Below are 19,670 nucleotides of genomic sequence, written 5' to 3' on the forward strand. Positions count from 1 at the left end.
TGGGCAGGAGGTCACTTTGTATTCAGGAAAAAATTTATCATTATTATTATTATTATTATTATTATTATTATTATTATGAAAAATCCACAATTATATAGTACAGTATATTGCTATGTATATTACTATGTTTGTTTTACATAGAAATATACTGTACTATATAATTGTGGATTTTTTATAACAGGTTGTTCTTCTTAACATTATTATTGTTATTATTATTATTATTATTATTATTATTATTATTATTATTATTATTATTATTATTATTATTATTATTTATAAATCTGACATAACAGAAAAAGATATAAGTACGTAGAAAAACGTAAAAATATGTATCATAGTTTTTTTTTTTTTTTTTTTTTTTTTAGTATTTTGAGGAAATGGCTGAAATGCATGAAAATGTATGATAAATTCTTTCTGTATTTTGTAACGCCGATTGCTGTAACACACCCAGGAAGCGTTACAAGCCAGTGAATATCGCCTGTAATGCAACACGCCAGGTGCTCTCTCTCTCTCTCTCATCTCTACTTTATCTTTTCTTCGTCGTCATCTCTCTCTCTCTCTCTCTCTCTATCTCTTCTCTCTCTCTATGCGTCTGTGTGTGTAGCATTTGTATTTGCTTAAATACACATACCACATAGTACACTATGTGTATCATTTGTTTTTTTTTTTTTTTTTTTTTTTTTTTTTTTTTTTTTTTTTTTTTTTTTTTTTTTGGCAGATATAAAACTCTCTCTCTCTCTCTCTCTCTCTCTCTCTCTCTCTCTCTCTCTCTCTCTCTCTCGTTCGTGACGTCATTATTGCTGGTTTTTGGAGCGTGCTAAAAATCTCATGATATTTCAAAGCTTCGTGGGGAGTGGGGGATTGTGATTTGAGCTGACAGGGTTGTAATGAAATTGTGATTTGCAGATGTTTCATAACCAGGTTGTTGAGGAATTATGTCTTTGGCGTGTTATAGAGTCCATTTTTTTTTTTATTTCGGCAAGTAAATTTAAATTTTATTTATCTGTATTTTCAACGTTTACAGTTATAAGTCTCTATTAAAATGCAGTATTTTTCCTTCGTATAATTGCGTGAAATGAATAATTGTTATCCATATTCGTTCATGTATATTTTATGTATATATATATATATATATATATATATATATATATATATATATATATATATATAATATAAACATGTATATACATAATTCATATCTATACATATATATACCTTGTTTTATTTGCGCATTTAAACCGTTTTAAGCTGTCCCAAACACTCGTAGAAATGATCATACTTATTATTATACCTTCATCACAATGAACAATTCTACAACCTACAGTTCTACAATCTGTCATCATTTATATTTTATATTACTGAAATGACATTTGGACATTGGAGTGTTTACTAAAAATTAGTCAGTAATTCTGAACACATTTTGGTCATAGCGACATTTATATAAAAGATTATTACAGTTCTGTTTGGAAAGAGAGAGAGAGAGAGAGAGAGAGAGAGAGAGAGAGAGAGAGAATGCCCAGGGCCTGTGTTGCTTTCTCTTCTGGTCTCTCTCTCTCTCTCTCTCTCTCTCTCGCTCTCTCTCCAACGAAAACCAGACAAGAAATAATGGATGGAAACTAGAACTGAAGAGATACAGCACATCCCATTGTGGGAACTTTTTCACATACAAGGTATGTGACACGTGGAATAAACTGCCACCAGAAGTTGTAAACAGCAACAGTGTGGAAGAGTTTAAAAGAAAGCTAGACAAAATCATTGGGACACTGTGAATGAACAGTAAAGCTTGCTCCTAGAGATAAGTGAGCACACGATGTCTCCTTTAAGGATGGAGTAATAAGTCTTTGAGACATCCTAATCCTTGTAACTCCTTGTAACTCTCTCTCTTTGACATTATCGTTCCCTAATATTTGTCCCTGTGGCGAAATGGTGTCTAAATCTGCGGCATTTGCTCTCCATATTCAGACTTGCCTTATTATTATTATTATTATTATTATTATTATTATTATTATTATTATTAAAAAATGACGGTACGTGACGTCTCTCGGGTATGACTGGAGTTATTAGCTTGAGTCTTTATATATATTGCGTATATATATATATATATATATATATATATATATATATATATATATATATAAAAAAATATATATATATATCACATCTAGAGAATTTCCTAGTGTTAGTTGTTATCACAATTGTTGCTTGTACGATTTTGGTGTTGTTTTGCTACTGTGGTTGGTTGTTGCGATTGTTTGGTAGTTTTTTTTCGTTGGTTTTTTGTTATGGTGTTGTTTTGCTGGTTACTGTGTTTGGTTGTTGCGATGTTTGGTATTCTTGTTGTTGTTGTTTTGGTTGCTGTCTTCTTGTTTTTTTGGTCTTGTTTTTGTTGTTAGTTCTGTTGCTGTTGTTTCCGCTGCATTTGGTGCTGTTAATGCTGCCATTACAGCAGAATTACCGTTTTTTTTTTCTTTTTTCATTGTAGTGTATATACTTCTTTAAAATTCGTGTGCGAATATTATATATATTATAGTTTATATATATATATATATATATATATAGTTTATATTATATTATTTTACTATATATTTAATATTAGTATATTTTTTTTAAAAATTTTTTAATATACTTATTAATATTATATCTATATATATATATATATATATATATAGATATATATATATATAATTATATAGCCATTATATGCATCCATTCACACTTTTATATTATATCAATTAAGAAAACGCTTATAGTAACTATGACTGTAGACTCTCTCTCTCTCTCTCTCTCTCTCTCTCTCTCTCTCTCTCTCTCTCTCTCTCTCTTCCCAGACCCACCACCACGCCGTTAAAGATAAGAACTCGTCCAGTGCACGTCCTAAAAATTCCTCTCTTTAGAAACAGTTCAGTAGATAGATCGCAGTTACGAATCCCCTAGCGCCAGACCGTTGTCTGATCGCTAATCACCGGTCTCTAATAAACACAGTTTTGATGAACGCCTCGATCATGACTGGCTGACTGAATGTTACCTCTTCTTCTTCTTCTTCTTCTTCTTCTTCTTCTCTTCTTCTTCTTCTTCTTTTTCCAGGTAAGTTAACGTGACTTCAACGCTACCTAAAGAAGTTATCTCACCTCGTCTATACAGGTGATTTCAGTCTCCAATTACCCGAGAATTGATATTGAAAGAGATGGGGGAGTTTTGCATTCTTGATAATGACGTGCTAATGTATATATATTTACGTGTGTGTGTAGATGTGTATAGCGTTTTTATATGTATACATTTGTATGTACGTAATGCATATGTGTATATGCGCATATGTGTATATACGCATATGTGTACGTAATGCGCATAGTGTGTATATGTAGTTGGGTCGTAATTCAAGAGAACAGATGCTTGATTTAATTCCGTGTTTTTATTGAATTTTTTATCTTATCTCATTAAAATGAGAGAGAGAGAGAGAGAGAGAGAGAGAGAGAGAGAGAGAGAGAGAGAGAGAGAGAGAGAGAGAGAGAACTAGTTTTTAGTAAGCTGGACTCTCTGACGGTAATGAAAATCACGTCATTAAAATCCGTAAAATCATAAATAAGCTTATGATTCATAATGTACAATGATTATAGATTAATTTATAGTGATCGGTGGTTAATTTAATCAACGTTAGTGATCACATACTTTCTAAGCTTTATTATCATTACTATTATTAATATCTTCGAGAATATCATAATATCTCTTCGACATCTTGCCTCGTAAACACCTGGGAGGAATCACCAGGTAACAGGTCCCATAAATACCTGGTCTGAAGGTCGTTGCCCTAGTAACATTTCCAATCAGGTTTTTTTTTACCTGGTTTTTGTTGTTACTTATTTTTATCTGTTTTTATTTATTTATTTTTCGTCCATATCCAGATCATCTTGTGTTGCTGGTCGTTTTCAGTTGTGAAATGTTTGTGGACATTTTTTGGTATTTTTTTTTCCTAGGTCGGTTTTCGAATGAGTTTGTGGACTCAGGAATGTTTCAGGCTCTCTCTCTCTCTCTCTCTCTCTCTCTCTCTCTCTCTCTCTCTCTCTCTCTCTCCTTCCTAGGACGTAATCATTTCTGATTCTGGGTCGGTCTTGGAATATGATTTTGTTGATCCAGGACTTGTACATAAATGCAAAAGAACATATAATTTCTCTCTCTCTCTCTCTCTCTCTCTCTCTCTCTCTCTCTCTCTCTCTCTCTCTCTGTGTGTGTGTGTGTGTGTGTGTGTGTGTGTGTGTGTTAACAATTCCCTAGAATGTCATCTACCTGGTGGATTGCCAGAGGTTCCATCCAAAATAACTTTAACTGTGCTGTCATGCAAATCAGTCAGAGACGTATCGCAATAATCCTTTTAGAAATTCGTCTCGTTTGGTTTACTATCCATACGGATGAATATCGGCCTACATCCACGTTGGTGTCATCCGTCTCGAAGCCAGTTAGCTAATTGGTACAGTAGGAAATTGGCAGTGTGGTCACCCAATTAGCGACGTATCGTATACAAATTCTTTTCGTTTGGTTTACAACAAGTCATCCATGCGGATGGATAGTGTTCTGCATCAACGTGGCCTCATCATTCTCGAAGCTAATTAGCTAATTGGTACAGTTGTTAGGAAAACGTTCATCCTTATTAACATTTTCATCCACTCGACAAAGTCAGAATCATCATCCAGGTAAGCAGTACAGAGCCAAAACATTCCACTTGAAAACCCAACCTCACCCGGGGTTTACCTCAGTGTTGAGGAAGGAGGGTGGTTGTGGTAGGTAGGGGGAGGGTGGGCGGGGGGCGGTGTGGTTGGTTGGGGATGGTTTTGGGGGAGGTGTGGATGGGCTTGGTCAAGTCCCGTTAGTCTCTAACTGTTCCTACTCCTCCGCCTCAGTGACCTTCACCTAGAGCTGAGGTAACTGCGACAGGCAGCAGCAGACAGCTGCTGGTTTGACCATGGTAGAGGACGAAATTGAGAGAGAGAGAGAGAGAGAGATCATGTTCTCATTTCGTGTCAAAGGAAAACTTAAGTTTTTGCTTTATGTTATTTCTAATAGAATTTATGTTTGTATCTCTTTATTTGACTACTTTTTCTCTGAGGTTACAGTTCAAGGTCACGTCCTTTGACCTAATTGTTTTTTGTGAGGGCTGGGCACCTGTTATCATCAGGTTTCGCCAAATCTGTGAAAAATATCCATTTCTTTACTTTTAATCTTTAACTTGCAACTTTTGCAAGAGACAACGAAATTGTTTTCATATAAATATTTTCTTTGAGCCATGATAATGATGGCTGAAATATCATTATATTTGTTATTGTATTTTTGGCATATTGATAGCTATTTGCTTTGGGCTAACCTGCATTCCTTACTAAAGATTTTTATAGCATTATTTCCTTGGAAATACCGACTTTTTCCATATATTGTCACATTTCTCTTTATTATTCACCTGTTATATAAGTTGATTTTTGCCTAGCTTTGTCTTCAAAACATCATGTTTCTCTTCATTCGTTAACTATTATGAGATGAGTTTTATCTGGCTTTGTCTTTATATTATTGAATCATCAAAATATAATGAATAAAAATTCCAATTCTCCATTAACCTATAACTAGAGAGACCCACTGACCCAAAACAATTCGCCTCATTTTTTTTATCATCAAGTCTGGTGAATCGTTATTCTGGGAAATAAGGCGGTGTAGCCACCCAGAAAGACTGCCGGAATACTTGTAGTAGTAGTCAAGAGGGATACGTCTTTGTAACGGCTCGTCCATAAGCCTTCCTGTGACCTACTAAAAGAAAGCATATACCCTCGCGTCCTAATTCACTCACTCCCTCCCGCATTCCCTCGAGATTATCTTCTTCTTCTTTAAATCTTTGTCTCCCCTTCTCGCTATCCCGTTAAAGAAACCACTCCTAAAAGGGAGCCGCCTGCCCTTCTGGCCAGGGGATCCAGGATAAGGTATTACGAAGTCTTAAAATGATATGGCAAAGAAGTGGTATTAGTTGTAGTAGATGTAGTATGGGTGGTGATTTGCGTATGAAACTGCTCGTCCCTAAGCATCTATAAATGTTATCCTTTACGATTTTGTGGCATTGTTTGACTTCTCCTCCTTATCTTAATTGATGTGCTTGTATATATATATATATATATATATATATATATATATATATATATATATATATATATATGTGTGTGTGTGTGTGTGTGTGTGTGTGTGTGTGTGTGTGTGTGTGTGTGTGTGTGTGTGTATGACTATCCACGAGTATGGGTAATTTGACAAAATAGTGAATGAATCTGCATAGAAGACACCAGACCCATTTCATTATTTTCCTAATAATAATAATAATAATAATAATAATAATAATAATAATAAATAATAATAATAATAATAATTTTAATAAAATAATTAATAACAGCCAATCAGCCAATTTCGAATCCATTTCATTTTGTTTTTTTCTGAAAGCTTTCACGAAGAGAGAGAGAGAGAGAGAGAGAGAGAGAAGAGAGAGAGAGAGAGAGAGAGAAAACCGTAACTATTTTCCTGTCAACACCAAGATGTTCAGAAAGAACTCTGTACCCTACCTGTCAGGTGTTACGCCTAATTACAAAGCCCCGTCCACCTGTTGCTTCTCTCAGGTGACTTGAGAAAATTCACGGTTTTTCTTCCATACTTTAGCAGTAGTTGTATTAGGTTTATGTTTATAATAATAATAATAAATAATAATAATAATAATAATAATAATATAATAATAATAATAATAATAATAATATAAGGCAAAATGAAAAAGAGATCAGTGAATTTATATATAGTAACTGCGATGCTCATCTGTTCGGAGAGAGAGAGAGAGAGAAAGAGAGAGAGAGAGAGAGAGAGAGAGAGAGAGAGAGAGAGAGAGAGGTGGACGAATGTGTCTCACGAAGTCTATATATATTTATATATATATATATATATATATATATATATATATATATATATATATATATATATATATATATATATATATATATGATATATAAATATATATTGCTGCATCACTTTTATGTGTGTGTGTGCGTGTGTGCGAGAGAGAGGAGAGAGAGAGAGAGAGAGAGAGATAGAGAGAAAGTCCGTGCGTACGTGTCCTTTGTCAGGGGGGCTTCCCAGACTCGCCACCGGAGGGTCATCGTGCCTTTGTATAGAGCGACAAAGCTGACATATACCTCCTCCCTCCCAACCTCGACTTTCCCTTCGGAGACGAGATGGAATCACCGGCCTTTTCACACAGTTTCACTTCTAGGGACTTCCCTCAGGGACTTGTCACTGCCCGGGGCTTTTCTTCTCATTCCCCTGGGGCTTTCTCGTCACTTCCAAAGGGTTTTTTTGCAACGTTTCCTGAGATTCGTAACGACTTACTTAACTGGTAAACCTTCGGTCACACCTGTACAGGTGAGTTAGATTGACGGGTCTTGACGATTTCGGAATGTTGTTCATGGTTTTTGTTTGTTCAAAGTCTCGGTTGGTCTGTTTTTTGTTTGTTGGTGAATTTTGTTTGTGGCTTTCTTTGTAGTTAGCATGAGTAATGATACTTTCATCTACCAATGAATTATATATAGTATGTATATGTATGTATGCATATATATATCATTAGTCAACAACGTTTGTTTCTTTATCACCATCAGCGAGAGAGAGAGAGAGAGAGAGAGAGAGAGAGAGAGAGAGAGAGATAAATAAGTAGCTCATAGACAGACAGATTACATTCAACATAATGTAATCAGTGGCATCAGAATGTAATCAGAATAATTCCCCCTCATTAAGAAAGGTGATTACCTTAACTGAACTCCAGCAGGAGAAAGTTTCAGGTTCCCAGCTTTCTCCACTGTTCATTCCTCGTCAGGTACGTCTTGTGCAACACCGGGCATGTTAAATAGGGTACTTGGCATCCCGTCAGGGTATAGAAGGATGTTGGGGTCCTGCCCATTTCGGGAGAAAAGGAGAAATCTGTCCTGAATACCTCGAGGACCGAAAATGCCTTGTAGATTTCTGGTTGTAACAACAAGGTGTGACAGGTTAAAGGGTCTGTTGTTTTTAGACTTCTGGTCGTAACAACAGGGTAGAAGTCTTTGCTGTGTTGTAGATTCTGGTTGTAAGAACAGGGTAAATGTGTCTCTCGTTTTAAAGATTCTGGTTGTAACAGGGTAAAAGGGCCTGTTTGTTAAAATTCTGGCTGGAGCAACAAGGTAAAAAAAAATTTTTTTTTATAAACTTCTTGGTTGTAACAGGCTGAAAGTGCCTGTTGTTAATAGACTTCCAGCCGCATTAACAGACTTGTAGAATGTACTGCAAGAAACTCTCTCCACGCTGTCGTAACGGAACTAGGAAAAGCTTTACGAAAATGGAACGTGTTGAAGAAATTCTTTTGACGTCATAATTAGGGTTACCGGTTTCATTGAGGAGAGATACCTGTAATCTGTACGAAATTCTCTCTCTCTCTCTCTCTCTCTCTCTCTCTCTCTCTCTCTCTCTCTCTCTCTCTCTCGAGTATAGCTGTGAACCTCTACAAGTTCATTTGCTTGAAGACCTAGCCCCTTTTGAATAACATCTCAAAGGGTCAGGCGTAAACCACAACTGCTTGAACCTTGAAGGAACCATGGTTAAACGGCCTCTCTACTGGGGTCAAAAGGCGTTATCGTGACACACCGCTGGGGTTAGGTCATGTCATGGAAGGAAGGTTGGGGTGGGGGGGAATGGTACCTCACCCTTCCGTCATGTATTGTTCCTATTGTGATTCATTGTGACTTTTCAGTTTTTTTATGGTTAGAATTCAGTGTAACTCACTGTGACTTTTCAAAGGCTTGTGTGGTTAGAATTGAATTTTTATCAACTTGGCTCAAATTGCTCGTATCCGTCAGAATATGAAGTGAACTTTTGTACCTCAGTGCTTTGAAGTCAGAGGTGAAAGGTGGATTTGAATTCCTTGCTTGAACCTTTTTGTGACAGTTGTTGGAATTCTTCTAATTTTTGGGAAGATATGTTGCAAGTTATCAGAGACTCTGGGGACATTTGTTAAATTTCTAAGTGCTGGTGAGTTTGTTTTTTGAAATCTTTATAGAAATAGTTAATCATAGTCCAAATGACAAGCATTTTCAAAATCTGTCCTTGAAATATTCAAGAAGATTTTCAAATTTCCTAAATCCTAGCATACATTCTTTAAAAGATGCTTGAATTAGTGGTAGGAAATAATGTGTGAATTTAATCGTTGTTAGACACATCCCAAATCTCAGTTTAATGAGTAAAAAAATTCCTTGAATCTGAAGTTGCAAAAATCTGCATTGCCCAACTGGAATGAAAATAATATTGGAAGATGAAATAGTCTTGCATTAATACTAAAGTACTCATGATAATGTTCAAATTTAGATTTCATTCAGAAATTTCCTAAGTCCTAGCACTAAAAATAAAAATAAAATTTCTTAAACCTGATGTTTCAAATTCACGCATTATTAAACTAGAATGAAAATAATATAAAAAAGTGTTCAAATTTAGATTTTTTCCCGTAAATTTAGTAAATTCTAGCATAAAAAATGCAACAAATTCTGAAACCGAGTCTGGAAATACCTGCATTGCCAAACTAGAATGAAAATAACATCAGAACATGAAACAGTCTTGCATTAGCCCTATTAATCATGCATTTCCTGGAAGCACGAAAAAGGATCCATTCAGTAACCATAATCTGTCACTTCCTGGTTCTCTCTGTGTCAGGCGATTATTCCCTAGCAACTGTTCTACTATTCTCCTCATTTTCGCCCCCAACCACCCTCAGAGAGTTGTGGAGATGTCTCCACTAGGTGTCAGGACATCTAGGTCAATGCTATTTCGTTAATGATGCATGGTTCCTTCTCTCTCTCTCTCTCCTGATTGGTCTTTTTGATTGGCTGCGGTTTCCTTACCTGAGCCCAGGTGTGGTCCACTTGTCATCTCTCATATTACATTCTCAAGTTTGTTATATTTAGGCTGTCTCTAGGGTGTCTTTTGTGGGTTTAATTTTCATAATTGTTTGGTGTCTTGTTGTCTGTTGTCCTCATTTCTGGGCCAAAATTATCTCTCTTGTGAATCTAGATCATGCTTGATGAGTGCTTTGGCCCCAGTGTCGACTTTGGGTGCATTTCGACGAGCCACAATAGCTTGGTTTTGTGACTCGTCCATTTCTCAGGAGAGAGAGAGAGAGAGAGAGAGAGAGAGAGAGAGAGAGAGAGAGAGAGAGAGAGAGAGAGAGGCGTTGTGGATTATTGGAAATAAGCAAAATTTTGGAATGCTGAATTCATATAATAATAATAATAATAATAATAATAATAATAATAATAATAATAATCAATAATGAATAATAATAATAATAATAATAAAACATGTTTTATAAAAAATAATGGCAGAATTCACAGAATTTATTTTATGCAAAATTCTTTCATAAGGAGAATTGAGAGAACTTTGTATAAAATCAATTCTGGGAATTCCGCCATTAATTTTAATAAAATATGTTTAAAATAATAATAATAATAATAATAATAATAATAATAATAATAATAATAATAATAATAATAATAATAATAATAATAATAATAATAATAATAATAATAATGAGAGCCAGAAGTGGAGAGATAGATATCTTATAGAAATATTCCAGTGTATAAAAGATGACAAGAATCTATTCAGTAAAAGATCTTAACAGACTTATCACACACCACAAATACACCCAGGCCATATGCTCTATCAGGAAGTTCCCGAACGTGACACCTGTCGGCCCTGTGTGTTTTCAGTGCAAATCTTGACGCATGCGCTGAACAAACGTAGTAACGATGGCGGTGTTTGATAACGTGTTTCTTAAGTGGAGGATTTGGTGCAGTTCTTTGCTGGTGTTGAATGTGGTGAGGCGAATGTTTAGTTCATCATATTGGTTAGTTTAATGGCCTTTAGTTGGCTTATTTGGTCTGCCTGAGGATGTTAATTTGATAGGTTTGCGGTTAATAAATAACCTCTCTGTGCTGTATTTAGTATATTTTCCATCCTATGTTTAATGCATTTCCACGGATGTTAAATTGTTAAGTTTCTGAAATTCACAAGCGCCTGGCGTGTAAGTGTTAATTTAATAAACTTCCGGTGATGTATTAGTATATTTTCCATGGGTCCTATATTTAATTTATCTCCATGATTGTTAAATTGTTAAATTTCTGAAATTCACTAGTAAATCTTGCATACAGCACTTTTGCATTAATCCAGGTATAGGTGTTGGATGTACAAATGTTAATTTGATAAAATTCCGGTTGTTAAATTAACAACAGGTGCAATATTTAACTTCACCTATGAGATGCTATATTTAACATATTTCCATGAGCGTTAAATTATTTAAAGTCCTCAGTGGCCGTAGCATACAACGCTTTCGTATTTATCTAGGTACAAGTGTTTGACGTACAAATAACCTAATATACTCGAATATACATGCCTATGAAAGACGAAAGTTTTCATAGTCGTTCTTCATTCACCTATGTAATTATTTGCCTTGGCTATACTATAGTTCAGCATTCTGTGCAACTCCTCTTGTGGCTGAGAACAAAAAACGGTAGTTTTAAACCAGATGGATTTATCAGAGCATAGCTGCTATTTAAGAAGGAGTTATACACAGAGAAATTAGAGGCAAGATAGTTTATGAGGCGTAGGGAGATATGTAATTGGTAGATTGTGTGTTCATAGAATTCCTGGCAAGAAAAACACACACACTCACACGATCACACACACACACACACACACGCATATATATATATATATATATTATATATATATATATATATATGTTTATATATAATATATGCCCTTGTGTGTATATATATTCATATAGTATATATTATATATATATATATATATATATTTATATATAATATAATATTAATATATATATATAATGATTGACTGTTTGTGTCTATATCCTTATGCTATGTGGCTTTAATATGCAATTTCTCCTTATTTCCTCATTGCGTGGTAAAACAATCCCACTGCATTTATAATCTCGCAAAAAAGAAAAGAAAAGAAAAAAAAGATCTGTTTAAAAAGAAGCACACCATATATATATATATATATATATATATATTATTATATAATATATATATATATAAATGATTGACTGTTTGTGTCTATATCCTTATGCTTATGTGGCTTAATGTGCAATCTCCTTATTTCCTCATTGCGTGGTAAAACAATCCCACTGCATTTATAATCTCGCAAAAAGAAAAGAAAAGAAAAAAAGATCTGTTAACAAAGAAGCACACCATAAAAAAAAACCACCTGTGCTCCCTAAAACCTCACTTGTTCAAGCGAGTCTCCACTCCCTTTAGAAAACGGAAGACAGCATAGAAAACGGAGGGTGTCCTCTAAGACAATTCATACTCTAAGCTTAGCGTAACGGTACATCTTCAGGCTTCACCTATATACTATATATATTCTTCGGTTTGAGGTTAATGGCTGGCGCCTGTGATCTACCTGACGGGGTTTGATTTGCTAACAGGGTCATTCTGCTTGTTCCTTTCACGCTTGAACGTTTGGCTTTCATTATATCGCTTGGTAATTAGGTAATGATGTTGTGTTATTGTTATTATTATTATTATTATTATTATTATTATTATTATTATTATTATTAATATTGCATGATACTTGTTCAGGACTTAATTTTCTTCAAAAAATAAAGAAAGTTTGCCCTTAGATTAGGAGAGAGAAATATATATGGCAAATGAATTTAATAACTATAGACCGATCTGTTTAGATGAGAGAGAGAGAGAGAGAACGGGGCACCGCTTCCAGTGATACTGTGCTCAGCTGGGAAGGAAGTATTATTATTATTATTATCATTATTATTATTATTGTTATTAATTAGTGGTATGGGATAGGAACTTATGTCAGGTACATGAGGTATGGGATTTACGTTCTGAAGAGACGAACCACATTTTTAATACCTTATTTTTTGACAATGAAACGTGTCTTTCTTGTTACTTGGTAGCGTTTGTGGTCAATTTATATACAGACATATGTATGTATGTATGTATGTATGTAGTATGTATGAACGGAAGTACCATAATGCAAATAAAACACTGTTTATAAGCGTCATCTTCACATCTAAGAATAAACCCTTTGAAGGCTTCATAACCAGTGTCTTCGAGACATATTTATGTCTGTATATCTATTGAATATCACAATATACTTAAACACACACACACATATAGTATATATATACAGTAAGCATGTATCAAATATAGGCCACACCATCTTCCCACAACCCGTTTTACGAATAAATCTTCCCGACTGGGCGTCCAGAATTTTGGCTCAGCGCCAGCCCAGGTCATTGTACGAAATCTAACCTAGACACTTATACGAGAAGCAGAGCTCGATCTTTTACGAGAAAAGCAATGATAGATCTCTCGTGCAATCAATAAGCCTTCTGGGAATTGGGAATTTAAGTTTATCGTGCGATAAAGTGTTTAGAATATTTTTGGACAACTCGTCATACCTGTTTGCTCGCAACTTCCCATAGTGACTAAACGGAAATAATCTTAATAATGTATTCCAGGATTCCTATACTCTTCTTTGATCTACAGGGCGGGTATATCGTAATCTCGGCATCTAGGCTTCACTGTTTGCTTTCCGTAAGGTTAATAACTATGGTTGCTAACGGGTGGCACTGAATTATTATTATTAATTTTGATGGGCTGTCAATCGTAAGCTTTATCCTGTAAAAAAAGCAACCAAAATCAAGCCTTTTTCATCAATAAATTATATCTGGAACCAACAAAATAACCAGGAAATGTCAGACGCAAACTGGAACCAAACTGGAAATTCCTGGACGTCTATATTTTACTCCCAAACAGTCCGCTTGTCCATAATTATTCCAGCTACGCGTCTTGGTATATAATAAGCCCAGACGTACTAGTGTCGTGCTGCCGATGACGTAATTAGGTCACTGGACGCCCCGTCCCACATCTCCAGAAGGGATAGCGAGAGAGAGAGAGAGAGAGGTAAAACATACGAACAAGAGTCACACTCCGTTGTTCTTCCGTTACCTGGTGGTGTTTCTGCCCGTGGCAGATTACGGTACGAGTTTTATGCTATCCTGAGGCACATCACCACCACCGCCACCACCACCACCAGGACGCTTTTGCTGCTGCCAAACGTACGGTCCGTAATAGGTTTCTCTCAGAGACATAATTCATCTCCTGCCAGGGACCGTATTTTCTTTTATGGCTCGTGTGTAATAGTCTGGAAAGGGCCTTTCGGTTCTGCGTGAGTGAGTGAGTCACGCGGGAGGTATTTATTGGGGGAAGGCAAGAGCTACGGTGAATTATGACGGTTTTGTTGTAGGTGGGCTCAAAATGTCTTCGTTTGCATATTGGATGGGCAAAGAATTTCTTGTTTGTTTGTATTTAACGGATGCACAAGAATATTTTCGATTTTGAATAGTGTTTTTACTTATTAAACAGTTTTTGATGAATCGATTTACGTTTTTATATTATAATTTTTGTTGAAAGCATCTGATATTTTGTTATATATATATATAATATATCATACACACACACACACACACACCACACACATATATATATATCTATATATATCTATATATATATATATATATATATATATATATATATATATATAAGCGAATACCACAGGAAAATGATGGGCAGAAATCCAAGCGCTTTCGTCTTTACTAAGATATTCGCTTACTAAATGAAGTCACGTGCGTCTACTGGATTTTTTTAAGCATATATATATATATATATATATATATATATATATATATATATATATATATAAATTCAGCTGATTTCAACAAAAAATATGATATAAAAAAGTAAATCGATTTATCAGAGAGGTGTAGAAGACTGTGTAAGAGAGAAGATTTGAGTTTGAGATTTGAGAGAGAGAGCGAGAGAGAGAGAGAGAGTGAGAGAGAGAGAGAGGGGGGGGGGAGAGGGGAGGGGGGGGGGCGTGTCTCACAGGTGGATAAGGAGAGGTGACTATAATAGAGGAAGGAGGAATTCCTCTTGTGAAAGATGAGGGAGAGAAAGGAGGGGGAGAGACGTGAATGCAGCAATCAAGTTATATAGTACGTATATATATATATATTTATATATATATATATATATATATATATATATATATAATATATATATATATTATATATTACTTGCCTGCATTCACGTCTCTCCCCCTCCTTTCTCTCTCTCCCTCATCTTTCACCAGAGGAATTCCTCCCTTTCTCTTATTATAGTCACCTCTCCTTATCCACCTGTGAGACATGTCTCCTTCTCCCCCACTCCCGCCCGCCCCACCTCTCTCTCTCTTTCTCTCTCGCTCTCTTAAGTCTCTTTCTCTCTCACACAGTCTTCTACACCTCTCTGTTCACTGATGGGCCAAAAACCACGGATCGCTTCCTAGGAACGTATTGAGGTCACCGGAGACTGGCGTGGCGTGCTTCGAGTTCCTTCCCAACATCTCTTCTTCTTCTTCTTCTTCACCCTCTCTCTCTCTCTCTCTTCCTGACCTTCTCTTCTCGTCTCTTCTCTCTCTCTCTCTCTCTCAATAGGATGAACTAGGATTAGATCCGCATTTTTTTTCATCATCCAGAAGCCAACGGAATTTTGAAAAGGTCCAACATATGTCTCAAGTTCGCGAGTCAATGACAAACAAATGAATGGATGCGGTTGTCGTCGCTTTATTAGTGAACTGATATAAACAAATTCATGCAGGCTTCAAATGAAGCTGTATAGGTTATTGTAAAGCGTCCTCCTACTTGGCATTTATGTTTTTATTTCTCTCTCGTTCTATACACTCCCTCTTTCTCAGAAGCTTCCTTAATCAAGGACTGACTTTTGAATTACACGATTATCTACAAAATTTAACAAATAATAAGTATATTGAACCAAACAAAAACTTCTTTCAGTTTTCTTCTTAAGACTGAAAAAGAAACCCACAAAATTACTGTGTATAACGTGTTTACTTATAAGTATTTACATTTGATTTTACTCGAGTGTTGAGTATCATATTATTTCACGAAAGGATTTTCCTATACAAGAATTTCTTGGGAATTTGAACAACTTATGTTATTTGTTTTTATCAAAGTTTCATACTAACGAATAAGTGGTGCAGAGGTTGATATTGCCTTATTTTATGAAAATAGTTTCGTAAGTTAGTTATTCCATAATGAAATATATGCCATCGTACCAGCCGTAAAATGAATAATGATCTCGTTTTCTCGATCGATAAATGAATAATCGACACATAACCTATTCAGTTTCATACTAGCAATGTCTGAATGAAAATGAATGATAATATTCCTTCACTATTCAATAAATAATTAAATAGATAAAAAATAGATAAATAAACGTGGCTGTGTTTACATAGATCGAATTAAAACTTGCAAAGGAAAGGCGAACCACTATTCACGACAAATCCACTCAAATGCTCAATCGATACGTTAGACTATTAAAAGACACATCTGACTCGCTCTTTCATGCGTTAGACTACGTTATCCACATGTTGGACTGTTAGATTCAACTTCTCGCTTATGGACTTTCGACCGGCGCAGCGGATCAGCAGCTCAGCGCAGTAGCGGGATATTTTTTTTATTTTTTTATTTTCAGTTAACGGAATGATGGCAGTTGCTGGTATTGCCAAGAGACAGGTAGACTGACAGACAGACAGGCGGTATGCATGGTGGATCTTAAAAATGCACAGCTGTTCAGCGGGCGTGAATTTAATTTTTTTTAACTGTTTACTGCTTTTAGTTCAACATATGTGTTTGTATATATATACATGTACACACACACTATATATATATATTATATCTATATAATATATATATATATATATATATATTAATAGAATATTATATAAATCTTTATATTGTTTTATAATAATAATTAATATATATAGATATATACTTATATATATATATATATATACTATATTTATATATATATATTATAATATAATTATAATTAATGTCTGTATGTGCGTAGGTACGTATAAATAAAATTCTTGTCTTATAGTTACATCCTTCAACGAACTTTTGCTCAAGAAAAATGCCCTCTACCCCAATAATAATAATAATAATATAATAATAATAATAATAATAATAATAATAATAATAATAATAATAATAGTACATAGTTCTATTTATATATAAATATGTCTTCTCTAGAGTGCCTTCATTTCATTTTGAACGCATGACCATTTCCCCCTCATGATTTCTGAGAAAATCAGCGTTGTTTTGTTTTGTTAGAAATGAATGCGCTCAGACTGAATGATATAATATATAATTATCAAAGCAATGCTGTCTATTTACGTCTGAAACAGCTGCTGATAAAACATTTGTGCTTATCAAGGAATCTTTCGTTGGTATTGTTTGGTGCATTTCAGCTTCAGATTATACTTTCAGAATCAGATTAAGCGTCCAGCTTTAGATTAAGCTTTCAGCTTTAGATTAGGCTTTCAACATTAAATTAAGCTTTTAGCTTCATATTGAGCTTTCAGCTTTAGACTAAGCTTTCAGTAATAGATTAAGCTTTCGGCTTCACAGTAAGCTGTCAACTTCACATAAAGCTTTCGGCACTAGATTAAGCTTTCAACTACAGATTAAGCTTTCAGCATTACATTAAGCTATCAGCTTCACCTCAAGCTGTCAGGTGCACGTTAAGCTTCTGCGTTTGATTAAACTTCCAGCATTCGATTAAGCTTTCCGCATTAGATTAAGCTTTCAGCGTCATATTTCCTAAGTGGGGCTTTTGCAGCAAAGAGGACGTAACGTACCCTGTGCATTAGCAGTGATAAAGTCCATCTCAGCTGACCTGAAGGGTTAAGCTGAAGAGTCAAGCTGAGGAGTTAAGCCGTGAGCTTTTTTAAGTTATAACAAACTTCCCAACATTGAAATAATATTGTCAACTTGGTTTTAACGTTCTTTGAATAATTGGTAAAGCAACGTTACATTTTATCGTAAAGCCATCTGTGCGTATAAAAGACTGCATTTTTTTCACTTTTAATTTTAAGTAAAATATTTTGTCATAAAACCATCATTTCGTGATATTTATCCCAGTCATTTTTATTCTACATATTCATATACATTGTCTTAATTATAACATCACGTAAACAATTTGGTAATCATTGTTTAAGGATTTAATTCCCTAATATTTCGAGTCACTATACCCTTAAACAGTCCTTAAAATCTCCTGGGGTCTCGGCGCGTGAAGATAAGTGGTCCCAAGTTACCCTAAACCCTAAATTACCCTAAGGAACCCTAACCATATCACCACCTCTCAAACTTCAAAACAGTACCTGGGTTCCCTTTAGGCTACGAAGATAAAGGAGATATGAAAGCATTAAAAGGTTCCCCTGAAAAAAAAAAAAATTCTAAACGTATCGTCTTCTCTCGCTTCGTATCATTTTAAGTAACTGAAGGCAAAGATTGCAAGTGACAAAAAGAGCTCTATCATTATGGTTGGTTTTACTTATAAACTTTCTTTTATTTTAGCACTGAACGTTTTTGTGATATGCTTTACATTGGCGATGATATAAGGTTTAAACGTTACGTATTTTCAATGTGGTTGTCTGATGAAGAAAAAAAAAAGTAGGGTATGAATGTTATAAAATGTTACCTGGAAATATATGTGAATCTTGTATGTATCATTTCCGTGATCAAACTTAAAGTACATATGAGGTTGATTTAGTAACACTGCAAATAGGTAAAAATGATAATTATACACTGGAAACCAAACATTTCACGTTACGGGTCAGGTCCGGTCTACGAACGACGTGTCTAGCAGGAACCGAATCGCGGTGAAACTCGGTACCGTTAGGTTTCCCACGAGTGGTGAAAACTCAAGAAAATTGACGTCAGTGCATTACTCAATATCTGTCATTTTGGATTGGCGTCCGTATGAGGAAACAATGCAATAATCAAGTTAAGTTTTTTGCTTTTGGTGCAGGCACTTCTGATATATCCAGAACCACTTTGATGGTAGCATTCCAGCAAGCACTATATAATGTAGGTCACTGAGATCTCCCCGAAGAAAGACACCATGTGTAAATTATCCAGCTAATAACAATAAAAGTTTGTAAAAACACTCGTCACAGAGTCTACAAATATAAAATAACTATAACAAATACTCGTACATCTACTAGACACAACAGACTCGCAGAATATTACGTTAACAAAGTAACGGGACAGGTTTTAGAAGTTCCGTGGTCGCACCTTACCTTGTCTATCTGGTTGAGTTCCGGCTGCGAAGTATAGAAAACGGGAGGATTGGAAAATACACGTCTAACTCAGACGGAGACCGCTTCCAGAATGAGATCCAGCAGCGAGCGCTGGAGATCTATACCCCGGGAGAGCGCCGGCGTTCCGCTTGGTTTCGGCCGGTTCCCATTTTGTTTCGGTAGAGCACAAAGTCGTTTTATTCGAGAATGCAAGTTGGGGGTTCCTGATGATGACGATCATTTGATTTATCGGGAGAGGATTTTTCCGCTCTGGTTTGTTCTTGCTTCTTTACGATCTTCTAAAGGTTATTAATCTCTCCACCTCTGTTTCTGTTTTATTATATCGATGCTAGTTACAGGTGTTTTCCCATTTGCCGTTTTTAACTCTCTTAATCAGCTTTCCTCCA

The 19,670-nt window shown here is 35.2% G+C and overlaps 1 protein-coding gene across 3 annotated transcripts in view; it reads right to left on the reverse strand.

Annotated features, from left to right (window-relative positions):
* Window positions 1-19,403, reverse strand: part of LOC135213120 (uncharacterized) — a 31,910-nt gene extending 12,507 nt beyond the window's left edge. For 2 of the 3 annotated variants that reach the window (XM_064247026.1, XM_064247024.1), the window contains exon 1: window positions 19,264-19,403. The gene's annotated coding sequence lies outside the window, so the exon portion shown is untranslated. Of the gene's footprint in view, window positions 1-19,258 lie in introns of all 3 variants that reach the window. The other variant, XM_064247025.1, reaches the window with a different exon arrangement.
* Between the last annotated feature and the right edge of the window lie 267 nt (window positions 19,404-19,670).

Source organism: Macrobrachium nipponense, chromosome 42 (genome assembly GCF_015104395.2).
Source record: "Macrobrachium nipponense isolate FS-2020 chromosome 42, ASM1510439v2, whole genome shotgun sequence".
Taxonomy (NCBI): Eukaryota; Metazoa; Arthropoda; class Malacostraca; order Decapoda; family Palaemonidae; genus Macrobrachium; species Macrobrachium nipponense.